Source organism: Bufo gargarizans, chromosome 2 (assembly GCF_014858855.1).
Source record: "Bufo gargarizans isolate SCDJY-AF-19 chromosome 2, ASM1485885v1, whole genome shotgun sequence".
NCBI lineage: Eukaryota > Metazoa > Chordata > Amphibia > Anura > Bufonidae > Bufo > Bufo gargarizans.
Genome location: NC_058081.1, coordinates 620,214,825 through 620,231,913, shown reverse-complemented (window position 1 = coordinate 620,231,913; position 17,089 = coordinate 620,214,825). Strand labels below are relative to the sequence as shown.

The 17,089-nt window shown below is 43.7% G+C and overlaps 1 pseudogene; it reads right to left on the bottom strand.

Annotated features, from left to right (window-relative positions):
* Positions 1-13,670, bottom strand: part of LOC122926206 — a 139,325-nt pseudogene extending 125,655 nt beyond the window's left edge.
* Positions 13,671-17,089: the final 3,419 nt, after the last annotated feature.

Here is a 17,089-nt window from a genome sequence, read left to right as displayed (position 1 = left end):
CCTACCATCAGGGTCGCTCATACGGACAGGAGACAGGGTCAGTGTTAGGGACGCAATAGGAGGTGACCTGCTCCCTAATTCTGTTGCCCTGGCCGAGTAGCGACCGGACATCTTTTAGCATCACACGGCTGCGGGTTTCCACCATCCTCAGCCGTGACAATGGGTAGTAACAAGCTGTTAGGGGAAGCCCCGGCGACTAGGTCATGCGGTGCAACAGCAGCCAATCTGTTCTAAAAACAAATGCCTGAAGAGGGGTACACTTGTGTAAATATTGTCCACATAAAGATGGTACCCCTTGCCAAATAAGGGTGACACCAAGTCCCAGACTGTCTTCCCACTGCTCCCCAGGTAGTCAGGGCAACCGACCGGCTCCAGGGTCTGATCTTTACCCTCATAGACACGAAATGTGTGGGTATAGCCTGTGGCCCTTTCACAGAGCTTATACAATTTGACCCCATACCGGGCGTGCTTGCTTGGGATGTATTGTTTGAAGCCAAGGCGCCTGGTAAAATGTATAAGGGACTTGTCTATGCAGATGTTTTGCTCAGGGGTATACAAATCTGCAAATTTGGTGTTAAGGTGGTCTATGGGGGGCCGAATTTTGTAGAGCCGGACAAAAGCTGGGTGGCCTATGGGACGAGAGGTGCTGTTGTCACTAAAGTGCAGGAAACGCAGGATGGTCTCAAATCGTGTCCTGGACATGGCAGCAGAGAACATGGGCATGTGATGAATTGGGTTCGTGGACCAATATGACCGCAATTCATGCTTTTTTGTTAGGCCCATGTTGAGGAGAAGGCCCAGAAAAGTTTTATATTCGGAAACTTGGACGGGTTTCCACCGGAAAGACTGGGCATAAAAGCTTCCCGGGTTGGCGGCTATAAATTGAGTGGCATACCGATTTGTTTCTGCCACGACTAAGTCCAAGAGCTCCTCAGTCAAGAACAGCTAAAAAAAAACAGGGCCGATCCGATCTGAGCTGTCTCACCCCGAACTCCAGACTGGGCAGTGAAAGGGGGAACTACTGGTGCGGCTGAAGTTGGGGGCTGCCAATCAGGGTTTGCCAGCACCTCAGGGACTCTAGGGGCTCTATGGGCCTGTCTGTGTGGTGGCTGCCACAGGGGAACTACTGCACGTGCCACCGTACCAGCTTCAACTGCCCTTCTGGTGCTCGCCACTTCACCATGTTCTACGGCAGTGCTGGTACTAGGTCCAGGATGGGCTGCGCTGCTGGTGTATGCCTCACCACGTAATCCGACAGCGCCAGCCCCACTCTGCTGCCCTTGAAGCGGATCCTGCGCAACCTGTGGTCTAGCAACATGGGGCCGGGTACGCCTGGTGGTATCAGGGACCTCAACCTCATCGTCCGAACTTTGAGTCAGACTGCCACTGCTTTCTACAGGTTCGTATTCTGACCCGCTGGATTCGTCAGATGAGGGTTCCCATTCCTCATCCGACTGGGTCAGAAGCCTGTAGGCCTCTTCAGAAGAATACACCTTATTTGCCATTTAGTCAGTTAAATTTAGGGGGTATTCCCTAAGACTACCCATGAAAAAAAGCAAGCCTGTCTTACAAATGGGAGGCTAGCGAAGTACCCGAAGCCGCTGCGATTGATAAAAAATATCAAAACTGATTTATTTTTTTATCGCCGCAGCGCTTGTAAAGTGATTGTGCAGTGATAAAAAAATAAAAATAAAATTGGTCACTGCGGCGGGGCGGGCGTGGGTGAACGCACGTGTGGGCGACCGATCAGGCAAATACTGCGTTTTGGGTGGAGAACGAGCTAAGGTGACACTAATACTATTATAGATCTGACTGTGATCAGTTCTGATCACTTACATATACTATAACAGTACCAATGCTGATTAGCGATACGCTAATCAGCGAATCAGTGACTGCGGTGGGCTGGGCGCTAACCTATGCTAACTACCTAACAAAGGGGCCTAAACTATCCTAAAACCTAACCGTCAATACTAGTGAAAAAAAAAATGTGACAGTTTGCACTGATCACTTTTTTCCCTTTCACTAGTGATTGACAGGGGTGATCAAGGGGTGATCAAGGGGTTAATTGGGGTGATGGGAGGTGATCTGGGGCTAAGTGTGTGGTGTCTTGTGTACTTACAGTGATCTGTGCTTCTCTGCTGGTATCAACCGATGAAAATGACCAGCAGAGGAGCACAGAAGCCATTTAACACCTTACAGTATATTTATAAATATAAAGTTTTAAATGGCTTTTGATTTGTTTTTTTGAAAATCACCAGCCTGCCAGCGATGATCATTGGCTGGCATGCCGGTGACTAAATACTCCTTGAACTTTTGCCGGCCCGCAATGCGCATGCGCGGGCCGGCTGTGTGCGTCATCTCGCGTCTCGCGAGATGACGCACAGATGCTTCGACGAGGAATGAATCGACTGCCTCCGGACCGCGATCCTGCCTTAGGCGGTCCGGAGGCGGTTAAAAAACGATCCAGTTCTTGGAGGATTAATTTATTAATTTCAAGCAAGCCCACTCTATCTATTGAAAATCTCCTAATATTAAAGATAGATTGGTACATAGCTGTCTACCTAAGCATCAACAGAAAAATAAAAAGCACCGATTTACATGGTACGGTTTCTGTGTAGCTTGTAAAAATCACAGGGAAATAAACAACTTCGGATTGAGGAGGTTACCTCCAAGTGCAAAGGAACATCTTTCAAAATAAAAGGCGTACAACAGTAACTTATGAATGCATGGGGGTCATCTACATGCTGGAGTCAGGGCTGTCTTTAATATTGATTGGACCCTGGGCGAGAATTTACTTGGTCCCCCGGGATCCCGCCTTCCCACACCCTAGAAGGCAGTCACGCCCTCCACCACTATATATAAAATAGCTTACAGTGAATGACTGTAAATACTTATAGTTCTGTAGACTCCAGCAGGCTAAGGATCAGTGGGCATCTGGGCAGCTGGGCTCAGGCCTGGAAGTGGGCACCGCTTTGCAGTTCAGGAAGTAGATCGGGGCTCAGCTCACCCTAGCGTTACAGTGCACCCCAGCACCCCACAGTATGCAGTATAGCACCCTATAGTATACAGCACCCCACAGTATGCAGTATAGCACCTTATAGTATACAGTACCCCACAGTATGCAGCATAGCTCCCTATAGTATACAGCATCCCACAGTATGCAGCATAGCACCCTATAGTATTCAGCACCCACAGTATGCAGTATAGCACCCTATAGTAGACAGCACCCCACAGTATGCAGTAAAGCACCCTATAGTATACAGTATCCCACAGTATGCAATATATAGTATAGCACCCCACAGTATGCAATACATAGTATAATACCCCGCAGTATGCAGTATAGCATCCTATAGCATACAGTTTAGCACCTCACAATATACAGTAGAGCAGTATAGCACCCCACAGTATACAGCACCGCACAATATTCAGCACGCCACACTTTACTGCACCCCACACTATATAGCACCCCACAGTATACAGTAGAGCAGTATAGCACCCCACACTATACAGCACCCCACAATAGAGCAATATAGAACTCCACAATATACAGCACCCCACAGTATACAGTAGAACAGTATAGCACCCCACAATATACAGCACCCCACAGTATACAGCACTCCATAGTATACAGTAGAGAAGTATAGCACACCACACTATACAGCACCCCACTATACAGTAGCTTACAGTATATTAGCATAACAGCCCCTGTCACCTTTTCCTGATGTAATCTTCACAAAAAAAAAGCTCCACAATTATGGCAAACTTCTTCTGCAGGTTGCAGCAACACGCCTGGTAGAAAGAAAGGACCTTTGATAATCTCATAGCCATGTGACCAGTAATATCGCTATGTTACTGGTCACATGGTGATGATGTAATCTAAGGTCCTTTCTCCTAAGAGAATCTCAGCTCTCACTCTCTCACAGTTCGCTGCCTGGAGTGCCCGCACGCAGGCAGGTATGGCAGCACCTCCCTATGTAGTTGACAGCCTGACACCCCGTGCGCCCCCCCCCCCCCCCCCTCCAGGCACGCCACTCAATGTCATTGAGTTTGTGAGCAGTGGCCAGCGGGGCTCAAAATGAAGCTGCCTTGGGCCCCCCAGGAGCAACTAGGCCCGGGGCCGCTGCCCCTTTTGCCCTGCGTTAAAGATGGCCCTGGCTAGAGTGTTCATGTGGCCTCCAGTATGTAGGAAGAACCTTGAGAAAATTTTAAACCTGCATGCAAGAATATATCCGTAAATGCACACAGTAGATGCACACAGTGTATCAGCTCATTTTAAAAAGGTGCACAACAAAAATCCACAGGGCTTAAAATTTGTGGGTTTGGAAAAAATGTGGATGAAATGGAGAGGGGAAGATCCTATTATAAAAATCTATAAAAAAAGAGGTCAAATGGATTTACCGTTTGGGTACATTACAGCCAAACGGGTTTAATGTAGAGTTCGATATTAAGACCTGTCTTAAGGGATAACTGATATACTGTAAAAAATATGTGGAAGTTACATGTAATACAGTTTTTAGGAAAGGTGCGTCTTTTTCTATAAATGTGAATGCTGTTGTATACGCAGGAGTACGATTTACGCACTGCATATGTGAGATGTAAGGGTTTTTCTGGCAGCAATATATAATAACTAAATTGTGCTACAGTCCAATGTTAGTGGATATATGTTGGATAGGGATGCTATGTGTATGTTGATTTTTTAAGAAATAAATATTATGGTTTTTTTTAAGTGCGGTTTTTATAAGTTTTTAGCTAATGCCCATCCTATTATAGAAGGGCGGGTTGTAAATTTAGTATAGAGTAGCCCCTGACGAAGCAAGTGAAAGCGAAACCCGGGTCGGGCAGGCAAGGAATTAGCAGTGCTCCGTATGATTTTTATATGCATTGATTTGTTTTAACAGTGTGAGTATAATAAAAAAGCGTGGTTACTGAAGGGATTGCGGTACTTCACTATGTTCGGTTCTCTTGTATAACATCCAGGAGGTGTACCTTGCAATTTACCTCTTCCACTTTCTTGAGTACCTCATAGGGCCCCTGCCATGTAGCTAGGAACTTACTGTCTATGGCTGGTACCAGAACCAAAATCCAATCACCCGGGTTAAAGTTCCGGACCTGAGCCTGCCGATTATATATCCTACACTGGGCTTGCTGCACTGCCTCCATATGCTCCCTGACCAGAGGCAACACTGTCTCCATCTCTCCTTGCATCTGGGTGACGTACTCAATAACACTTTTGTGTGGGTTGTTGTTCCCATGCTTCTTTGGCTATGTCCAACAGACCGCGAGGGTGTCTGCCATATAGCAGTTCGAAGGGCGAGAACTCAGTAGAGGCCTGAGGCACCTGTCACACTGGGAACATGAGATAGGGCAGAAGAAGATCCCAGTCCCTCCCATCCTTAGACACCACTCTTTTTAACATGCTTTTAAATGTTCGATTAAATCTCTCTACCAGGCCATCTGTTTGTGGATGATACACGGACATCCGTAGCTATTTTATGTGGAGCAACTTACAGAGTTCCCTCATGACCTTGGACATAAAGGGGTCCCTTGGTCAGTCAGAACCTCTTAAGGTAGTCCCACTCAGGAAAACATCTCCATTAACTCCTTAGCTATGAGTTTGGCTGATGTATGTCGCAGCGGCACTGCCTCTGGGTTCCGAGTGGCGTAGTCGAGGACGACCAAGATGTGTTGGTGCTCTCTAGCGGACTTTGGTACTGTGCCTATGAGATCCATAGCGATTCGCTTGAACGGGACCTTGATAATTGGGAGAGGCACCAGGGGGCTCCGAAAATGTGGCTGGGGCTATTTATCTGGCAGATTGGGCAAGACTTACAAAACTCTTCTACTTCTCTGAACACAGTGGGCCAGTAAAACCGCTGTAGTATCCGTTCCTGCGTTTTCTGCCACCCCAAGTGACCCCCAAGAACATGTTGGTGGGCAAGCTCCAATACGAGCTTGCAATACACCTTGGGCACCACAAGCTGTTCAATATGCTCACCCAGTAGTTGGTTTTACCGATACAGTATTTCCTGGTGAACGCTGAAACAGGCAAACATCGGCTTGGGCTCAGGTTTTTGTAGTTCACCATTAATTATTACCACATTCTCCCAGGCCCAGGATAAGGTTGGGTCCTGGTGTTGTGCGGTTCCGAAATTTTCATCGGAGACATTGAGCTATGCCAATTCAGGACCCGGCGGCAAGTCCTCAACGTCTCCTACCAACACACTCAGCGGGATTGTCTCCCCCTCTTCCACCGAAGTGGCGGTCACCCCTACCACTGGCCCTTCATCCTCAGGTTCCCAGGGTTCTGGCCTCCCATCTGAGCCAGTCCACTGTGCTGAAGTTACCCCTGACTCAGGGGCATCAACAACTCTCACAGCCACTCGTCCAGCAGTTAAATTTCAGGCTTTAGGTGGCCTGCTCTCCCAATACATAGGTCTCAGCTTTTCAGCCCAGCACAGGGCTCAGTTCCTACACCAGCGATTGCCAGAGCTCCTCTGTCAGAGAGAGGTAATTACTCCCAGCTGACACTGCTGGATGTTTTTTTTATAGGCGAGTCAAGACCCGGCCTGGAACGTGGGAAGTAGTCACCCACCCATCACTTTGACTACTCCCAGTAACAGCTGTCCCGGATCAGCTATACAGCCATACTAAAATAGCAAAGTGTCAATCAGCATTAGCTGCCGCTGACGCCTGAAAATACCGGCTCTTAGTTCAACGAGGCTAGGAACCTTGGTGTCGCATATCTTCCATCAACGATGGACCCTTGCATTTTCCTACACTAGTAAAAAAAAAAAAAGCTGCATCCTGAACGGAAATTGAATAGACCCCATTTTAGTCGATGGCATCGGTTCAGCTCCATTTGCTTTAGTTTTGCGCTAAATCCGACACTTCGGTTATTATCTTTGTTCTCCTCTTATGACGGAACAGAGCAATGGAAAGTGTGAATAAAGCCTTAGACTAAAACATCTAAAAATAGTGTTCAATGCATATCGAATGACCATGTATATGACCACATATAGGCCTATTATTAAGTTATGCATGAAGAGAGTGCATGTGAGTAGGTATATACAGTCCTGATCAAAAGTTTAAGACCACTTGAAAAATGGCAAAAAATCTTATTTTACATTGTTGGATCTTAACAAGGTTCCAAGTAGAGCTTCAACATACAACAAGAAGAAAGGAGAGTTAGACAAAACATTTTTTGAGCATTCAATTAATTGAAAATAACGATTAAACTGAAACAGGCTGTTTTTCAGCTGATCCAAATTTTCGGACCACATGCCTTTAACCCCTTAAGGACTCTAAGGACATTTTTTTGCAAATCTGACCAGTGTCCCTTTAAGTGCTCATAACTTTAAAACACTTTGACTTATCCAGGCCATTCTGAGATTGTTTTTTTGTCACATATTGTACTTCATGATACTGGTAAAATGAAGTAAAAAAAAATATTTTTTTTGCATAAAAAAATACCTAATTTACCCAAAATTTGGAGAAATTGGCAAATTTCTAAGTTTCAGTTTCTCTACTTCTGTAATACATAGTAATACCCCCCAAAATTGTGATGACTTTACATTCCCCATATGTCTACTTCATGTTTGAATTATTTTGGGAATGATATTTTATTTTTTGGGGATGTTACAAGGCTTAGAAGTTTAGGCAAATTTTTCAGAAACTTACAAAAACCCAATTTTTAGGGACCACTACAGGTTTGAAGTCACTTTGCGAGGCTTACATAATAGAAGCCGCCCAAAAATTACCCCATTCTATAAACTACACCCCTCAAGGTATTCAAAACTGATTTTACAAACTTTGTTAACCCTTTAGGTGTTGCACAAGTTATTGGCAAATGGGGATGAAATTTGAGAATTTAATTTTTTTGCTTAATTTTCCATTTTAACCCATTTTTTCCACTAACAAAGCAAGGGTTAACAGCCAAACAAGACTGTATCTTTATTGCCCTGACTCTATCGTTTACAGAAACACCCAATATGTGGCCGTAAACTACTGTACAGCCACGCAGAGGGGCATAGAGTGAAAGGTGCGCCGTATGGTTTTTGGAAGCCAGATTTTGCTGGACTGGTTTTTTGACACCATGTCCCATTTGAACCCCCCCTGATGCACCCCTATAGTAGAAACTCCATAAAAGTGACCCTATCTAAGAAACTACACCCCTCAAGGTATTCAAAACTGATTTTACAAACTTTGTTAACCCTTTAGGTGTTGCACAAGATTTAATGGAAAATAGAGATACAATTTCAAAATTTCACTTTTTTGGCAGATTTCCCATTTTAATATTTTTTCCAGTTACAAAGCAAGGGTTAACAGCCAAACAAAGCTCATTATTTATGGCCCTAAATCTGTAGTTTACAGAAACACCCCATATGTAGTCGTAAACCGCTGTACGGGCACACGGCAGGGCGCAGAAGGAAAGGAATGCCATACGGTTTTTGGAAGGCAGATTTTGCTGGACTGTTTTTTTTTGACACCATGTCCCATTTGAAGCCCCCCTGATGCACCCCTAGAGTAGAAACTCCCAAAAATTTACCCCATTTTAGAAACTACGGGATAGGGTGTCAGTTTTGCTCGTACTAGTTTAGGGTACATATGATTTTCGGTTGCTCTATATTACACTTTTAGTGCGGCAAGGTAACAAGAAATAGCTTTTTTGGCACTTTTTTTTGTTATTTACAACATTCATCTGACAGGTTAGATCATGTGGTAATTTTATAGAGCAGGTTGTCACGGACGCGGTGATACCTAATATGTATACAATTTTTTTTATTTATGTAAGTTTTATACAATGACTTCATTTTTAAAACCCAAAAGATGTTTTAGTGTCTCCATAGTCTAAGAGCCATAGATTTTTTCAGTTTTTGGGCGATTATCTTAAGTATTTTAATCGCTTGCTATTACACTTTTTGTGACGTAAGATGACAAAAAATTGCTTTTTTTACACCGTTTTTATTTTTTTACGGTGGTCACCTGAGGGGTTAAGTCATGTGATATTTTTATAGAGCCGGTCGATACGGACGCAGCAATACCTAATATGCATACTTTATTTTTATTTATGTAAGTTTTACACAATGATTTCATTTTTGAAACAAAAAAAAATCATGTTTTAGTGTTTCCATAGTCTAAGAGCCATAGTATTTTCAGTTTTTCGGCGATTATCTTGGGTAGGGTATAATTTTTGCGGGATGAGATGACGGTTTGATTGGTACTATTTTGGCGTACATGCGACTTTTTTGATCACTTTTATTACCTTTTTTGGGAAGTAATGTGGGCAAAATTTCAATTATCTAATAGTTTTTATTTTTTTATTTTTCATGGCGTTCACCGTGCGGGGAAAGTAACATGACCGTTTTATAGATCAGGTCGTTACGGATTCGGCGATACCTAATATGTGTAGTGTATTTTATTTTCTTAATTTTTATTCAGTGATAAATGTGTTTTTTTTATTAACTTTTTTCACTTTTTTTTTTCACTTTTTTTACATTTTTTTTGACCCAGACCCACTTGGTTCTGGAAGATCCAGTGGGTCTGATGTCTGTATAATACAGTACAGAACCCTATATATATATATATATATATATATATAGGGTTCTGTACTGTATTTTACTAACACTGAACAGATCTATGCTTTTAGTATAGATCTGTTCAGCACAATGGACAGCAGGCGTCCTGTTGCCATGGGAACCTTCCCCGTCTGCCACAACTTCGCAGACGGGGAAGGGTGAGCACGGGGCTGCGGGGGGCTGCGGGGGGCTGTCGGGGGGCTCTCTCCCTCTCCAGCAGGGGGCTGCAAAGGCACAGCAGCCCCCCGATGGGAGAGGGAGGGAGCTCCCTGACCGATGACAGTTAACCTTTTCCATACAGCGGTCCATACGGACCGCGGTATGGAAAGGGTTAAACGGATGACATCTGCACAGATGTCAGCCGTTTATACCAGGGTGTCAGCAATGTGCTGACACCCTGGTATACCCACTAGACGCCAACAAATTTTCAAGGGGAGGCGGGCGGGGGATCGCGATCCCGCCTGCCAAACCGCCCGCCTCCCGTAACGCCCCCACCGACTGCGAGAACCCCCCTGCGCCACCCGTCGGCATAAAATCTTTATTTTAGGTACTCTAAAGTTTCTGAAACTGCAAAAAGCGCAGCAAACCGCAGGTCTGAATTGACCTGCGGTTTGCTGCGATCGCTGACACGGGGGGGTCACATGACCCCCCTGGCGTTGTGACAGGATGGCGGCTGAATGATTTCAGCCGGCATCCTGTTCAGATTAACACCCGCAGCGCTGGAATCTCTATTTAAACTTAGGACGTACCGGTACGCCCTGAGTCCTTAAGGACTCGGGAAATAGGGCGTACCGGTACGCCCTAAGTCCTTAAGGGGTTAAAAGGCCAAATCTGTGCAAAGATGTGGATTCATTGTCATTTTCTGTCAGGTAGTCACACGTTGTGATGGCAAAGGCAAAAAAGCTCTCCCTTTTTGAACGTGGTCGGGTTGTTGAACCGCATAAGCAGGGTCTCTCACAGCGTGCCATCGCTGCTGAGGTGGGACGCAATAAGACAGTCATTTGGAATTTCTTAAATGATCCTGAGGGTTATGGAACAAAAAAGTCAAGTGAAAGACCCAAAAAAATTTCAGCAGCACTGAGCCAGAGGATCCAATTGGCTGTACTGGTGCTGACTGCAGCCCCATAACCATCAGACAGCATCTGAGACTCAAGGGCTTCAAAAACAAAAAACGTCTTCAAAGACCTCGTCTCCTTGAACGCCACAGAACTGCTCGTTTGGAGTTTGCAAGAGAGCACCAAACATGGGACATTCAAAGGTGGAAGAAACTTTTATTCTCTGATGAGAAAAAATTTAACCTTCATGGTCCTGATGGTTTCCAACGTTACTGGCATGACAAGTAGATCCCACCTGAAATGTTTTCTACGCGCCACAGTGGAGGGGGCACCATAATGATCTGCGGTGCTTTTTCCTTCAGTGGAACAATGGAGCTTCAGGAAGTGCAGGGGCGTCAAACAGCCGCTGGCTATGTCTAGTTGTTGCAGAGAGCATTCCTCATGACTGAGGGCCCTCGTCTGTGTGGTAATGACTGGGTTTTTCAACAGGACAATGCTACAGTACACAATGCCCGCAGGACAAGGGACTTCTTACAGGAGAATAACATCACTCTTTTGGCCCATCCTGCGTCTTCCCATGATCTAAATCTAATTGAGAACCTTTGGGAATGGATGGCAAGGGAAGTTTACAAAAATGGACAACAGTTCCAGACAGTAGATGGCCTTCGTACGCCCGTCTTCACCACTTGGAGAAATGTTCCCACTCACCTCATGGAAACGCTTGCATCAAGCATGCCGAAACCAATTTTTTAAGCGATAAACAATAGCGGCGGAGCTACTCATTACTGAGTTCATGTTTGGAAGTTGGATTTCTGTTTTGGGGGGTTTCGTTTTTTGGGGGGAGGTGTGGTCCTAAACTTTTGATCAGCTGAAAAACAGCCTGTTTCTGTTTATTCGTGGTTTTCATTAAATTGAATGCTCAAAAAATGTTTTGTCTCACTCCCATTTCTTCTTGTTGCATGTTGAAGCTCTACTTGGAACCTTGTTAAGATCCAGCCATGCTAAATATGATTTTTTGCAATTTTTCAAGTGGTCTTAAACTTTTGATCAGGACTGTAGGTAGAAGTTATTATATGCATAGTACAAACTTACCAACTCTCCTGGAACATTCGGGAGGCTCCCAAATAATCCCCCACACAGGGCATGGAGGACATGTCATGAAAGGATTGGGGACATACACAGAAGAAGTCTGAGGAAAGAGGGCATTCCCATACCTGAATAAAATTTGCAGACCTCATTTCACTCCCTTATCCAGAGCAACTTGTTCATGTTGGCAGCATGCTACAGTATGGTGCACTGAAAATTCCTCCTGGTCTACTCCAAACTAGTGTACAAGTCTTGCTAAATATTCAGCAGCATGTGGTGGTGGAGGGCCCCACATTATTTGGGGCCCCAATGCATGGAGTGCTCCATACTCCTGGAAAGCTTAATCTGGCCCTGCATGGTTTGATGCATGAAAGTTGCAATGCAGTGACTGGAGAATTTTTGAACTATGCATTTATAAATGGTTCAACAATTCAATTTTTGTATTGAAATATCTGAAACACATGGTCTGATGCAGTAATGTGATTGTTGACAGGAATATAACAATGTAGTGTTTGAGGCTAATTGTCTATCAACTCGGCTTTCAATAACACGGGCATAAAAGTGGTGTTATTGTAAAATGCTTTTGTTGTAATGCAACACATTTAATAACATGGATATAATGCACTGAAAAATTGCACAATTGCTTAACCTGTGAAGCAAAATGCTGTAATGAACTGTAGAAATTGAAGTTTAAAAAAAAGCTGTCTCTGTTCATATTAAAAAAAATAGTTTTTCTTGCCTGGGGTTGGATTTGAAATTCAGAACTGCTAGGCTAAGTTGCTGCCGCAGCATGCAACTTGAAGACAGTGTAACCAGCCCTTTGTACCACCAAAGCTTTCCATTATCAAATTCCCTCAAATCTGCACAATTATATCTTTCTATTCTTTCCCTATAATGTCCCATCACCCTTCAACAATTGCTTGTGACTCTGCAATCAGTTTTCTTGCAGACACTGACACAAACACACTTCAAAATCAGAACCCAAACACACTATGGCACTTATGCTTGTTTGGTATAGGCATCTCGCTGCCTACTGCCCCCCTGATTGCCTGATGAGGCTGTCTTTAAGCCACTGAGCCAATCAGAGCAAGCCCTACCCCACTTCCTCCCAGTGTCATATGTTCCTCTGTCTTCCTCATATTTTTTCCCCACAAATCTTAACAGCAAAAAGGCTCTGGGAGCTCTTTTAGGCAGTTAGTCTGAATGAATCACATTTGTTTGGAGAACTAATTCTTGGAAAGTTTGTAATGAATCCAATTAGTTTAGAATCAAATCTCTCATCAGTTTAAAGTTATCAAACTCAGAGTTGGAAGAGGTCAGGAAATAAGAATAGCACAAAGAAACCAGAAATTGTCAGACAATCTAAAAACAATTGCCCACATGATTCTAATTGTAGATTAATCCTCCATCATCCTCAACAAGTTTCCAAACTTCTAGAGATTAAGTGGGGGAAGCAAATCCTTAGATCATACTGAATATCTTGCACTATATTTAATGACCAAGAAATTGTTTTGCTTCCTGTAATTGATATCATTGTGGCAGTGTGGTTGCCCCTTCTGATCTCCCTCATCCTACAAAACAAGATTTCCTTGAATGTAGTCATTTCCCATTATTTCCCATTGTTTCCAATTGTTAAAAAAAACATTCGTTTAGGAACCAAAAAAGTCTATAATTCCACCCCCTCACCGCCACCCTCTCCTATTCATCATAGGCAGCAGAATAGTAGGTTGTTTTAGGGTTAGTTACACTGTTGTCATTATAAAAAATGTTCTGATGTAAAAGAAAACATAGAAAAATACATACCTTCTTTGAATGTTTTTGCAAGATTTTTAATAGGAAATATCAAGGAATCTTCTGCAAAGACCATTTCAGGTTTATCTGAAAAATAATTCTCCAGATGTGATTTGGAATCAAACCCATGTACATGGTAGAGCTTATTGGTACAGGAATCCATCGTCTAATCTTAGTCACAGGTGGAGAAGGGGGGATAAGTTCCACACTGGTGCTCAGGTTCTTTATATAATGATGAATACATTTACCAAATATTAACACAAGTAATTATTAATCACATCACAAGGTGCATGGGAACATGTGTTATATTAAAGTCATATGATGTTAATGATAATCCAATGACAAGTCTGCTTTACTGTGAAAGGGACAATGCGGAAAACAAGCAAGAAACTTGTCTTCTTGTCAGGCTACCATGGCCTCTCAGAAATCGTATTAATGATTTTCTTAACTATGTAGCGGGGATATAAGAATGGACTTTAGAACTGCCATACACTTACTTGGACACTGCCTTATGAAGTAAAATAATTAGAATAATTAGTTGAGTCAGTACTCTTTTGGAGCCCCCCAAAAACCTTTTAAAAATCCTATTATCAGCACTATATACAGCATTTACTGTCATCACATTCTTAAATAGTTTGATCTCTCCATGCAGTCATATTGCAACCAATGTGTCTGGGTACTCTATGCAGCTTATTAGAAACTCATGTAGCCTGGACTCCATATTGTCTGGGTGTATATGGTGTGCCTGCTTGCCTCAGAACACAAAAACGATAGTCATATACTCTTGTGAGTAGCATCTTCCCTGTTTCAAATCTTCAGACCTTCACCTGCAAGCTTGACTAGAGAAATAACATGGTTCAGTGCTTGCTGCTTATACAATTCGCATTAGACTTTCTTATTTGGCATTTAGTTTTTAGAGAATTTGTTTGATTTGTTAAACTTTTATGGCCTTGCAAAGTCATTATTTACTGTATAGATTGTGCCAATCTCTATAAGGGGTGAGTGCTAAGGATTAGCGAAGATGTTCAAAACGAATCCATAAAAATGTGTCTGAAAAGGGAACCAGAAGCTTTTCAAGTTTGCTCTTTGGATGAATCTGGTAAAATGGTGGGTAGCACCATTTTACTACACAAATCAGCAAGAAAAACCACAAGGGACAAAAAAAAAAAGAAGTCTTCTCACATGACCCTTGGGAGGAAGTGGGGTTAGGGCTTGCCCTAATTGGCTTACAGGATGATAGACAGTCTGGATAATGTAATCAGTAGGGCAATAGTGATGTCCCAAATTATTTGCGGGCGAATAGTTCCCGGCGAACATAGCTTATTCGCGTTCGCCGCTGCGGGCGAACATATGCGATGTTCGGTCCGCCCCCTATACATCATCATTGAGTAAACTTTGACCCTGTACCTCACAGTCAGCAGACACATTCCAGCCAATCAGCAGCAGACCCTCCCTCCCAGACCCTCCCACCTCCTGGACAGCATCCATTTTAGATTCATTCGGAAACTGCATTCACAGTGAGAGGAGGGAGAGTACTGCTGCTGCTGATTCAATAGGGAAAGCGTTAGTTAGGGCATTGTTCTGTGTCCACAGACTCATCTGCTGTAAGGACAGCATCCTGACAGCACCCCAAAAAGCCCTTTTCAGGGCTGGTACATCAGTGTGCTTTTTTATATATATATATATATATATATATATATATATATACAGGTCCTTCTCAAAAAATTAGCATATTGTGATAAAGTTCATTATTTTCTGTAATTTACTGATAAACATTAGACTTTCATATATTTTAGATTCATTACAAACCAACTGAAGTAGTTCAAGCCTTTTATTGTTTTAATATTGATAATTTTGGCATACAGCTCATGAAAACCCAAATTTCCTATCTAAAAAAATTTGCATATTTCATCCGACCAATAAAAGAAAAGTGTTTTTAATACAAAAAAAGTCAACCTTCAAATAATTATGTTCAGTTATGCACTCAATACTTGGTCGGGAATCCTTTTGCAGAAATGACTGCTTCAATGCGGCGTGGCATGGAGGCAATTGGCCTGTGGCACTGCTAAGGTGTTATGGAGGCCCAGGATGCTTCGATAGCGGCCTTAAGCTCATCCAGAGTGTTGGGTCTTGCGTCTCTCAACTTTCTCTTCCCAATATCCCACAGATTCTCTATGGGGTTCAGGTCAGGAGTAGAGTTGAGCGGACACGTGGATGTTCGGGTTCGAGAAGTTCGGCCGAACTTCCCGGAAATGTTCGGGTTCGGGATCCGAACCCGTTCTGAACTTCGTCGCGAACCCGAACCCCATTGAAGTCAATGGGGACCCAAACTTTTCGGCACTAAAAAGGCTGTAAAACAGCCCAGGAAAGGGCTAGAGGGCTGAAAAAAGGCAGCAACATGTAGGTAAATCCCATGCAAACAAATGTGGATAGGGAAATGAATAAAAATAAAAATAAAATAAATAAAAATTAACCAATATCAATTGGAGAGAGGTCCCATAGCAGAGAATCTGGCTTCACGTCACCCACCACTGGAACAGTCCATTCTCAGATATTTAGGCCCCGGCACCCAGGCAGAGGAGAGAGGTCCCGTAAAAGAGAATCTGGCTTCATGTCAGCAGAGAATCAGTCTGCATGTCATAGCAGAGAATCAGGCTTCACGTCAGCCACCACTGCAACAGTCCATTGGCATATATTTAGGCCCAGCACACAGGCAGAGGAGAGAGGTCCTGTAACAGAGAATCTGTTTTCATGTCAGCAGAGAATCAGTCTGCATGTCATAGCAGAGAATCAGGCTTCACGTCAGCCACCACTGCAACAGTCCATTGGCATATATTTAGGCCCAGCACACAGGCAGAGGAGAGAGGTCCCGTAACAGAGAATCTGTTTTCATGTCAGCAGAGAATCAGTCTGCATGTCATAGCAGAGAATCAGGCTTCACGTCAGCCACCACTGCAAAAGTCCATTGTCAGATATTTAGGCCCAGCACCCAGGCAGAGGAAAGAGGTCCCGTAACAGAGAATCTGTCTTCATGTCAGCAGAGAATCAGTCTGCATGTCATAGCAGAGAATCAGGCTTCACGTCACCCAACATTGGAACAGTCCATTGGCATATATTTAGGCCCCGGCACCCAGACAGAGGAGAGGTTCATTCAACTTTGGGTAGCCTCGCAATATAATGGTAAAATGAAAATAAAAATAGGATTGAATGAGGAAGTGCCCTGGAGTACAATAATATATGGTTAAGGGGAGGTAGTTAATGTCTAATCTGGACAAGGGACGGACAGGTCCTGTGGGATCCATGCCTGGTTCATTTTTATGAACGTCAGCTTGTAGACAGGCGGCTGCGTTTGTCTGTAATGATGCCCCCTGCCGTGCTGAATACACGTTCAGACAAAACGCTGGCCGCCGGGCAGGCCAGCACCTCCAAGGCATAAAAGGCTAGCTCTGGCAACGTGGACAATTTAGAGACCCAGAAGTTGAATGGGGCCAAACCATCAGTCAGTACGTGGAGGGGTGTGCACACGTACTGTTCCACCATGTTAGTGAAATGTTGCCTTCTGCTAACACGTTGCGTATCAGG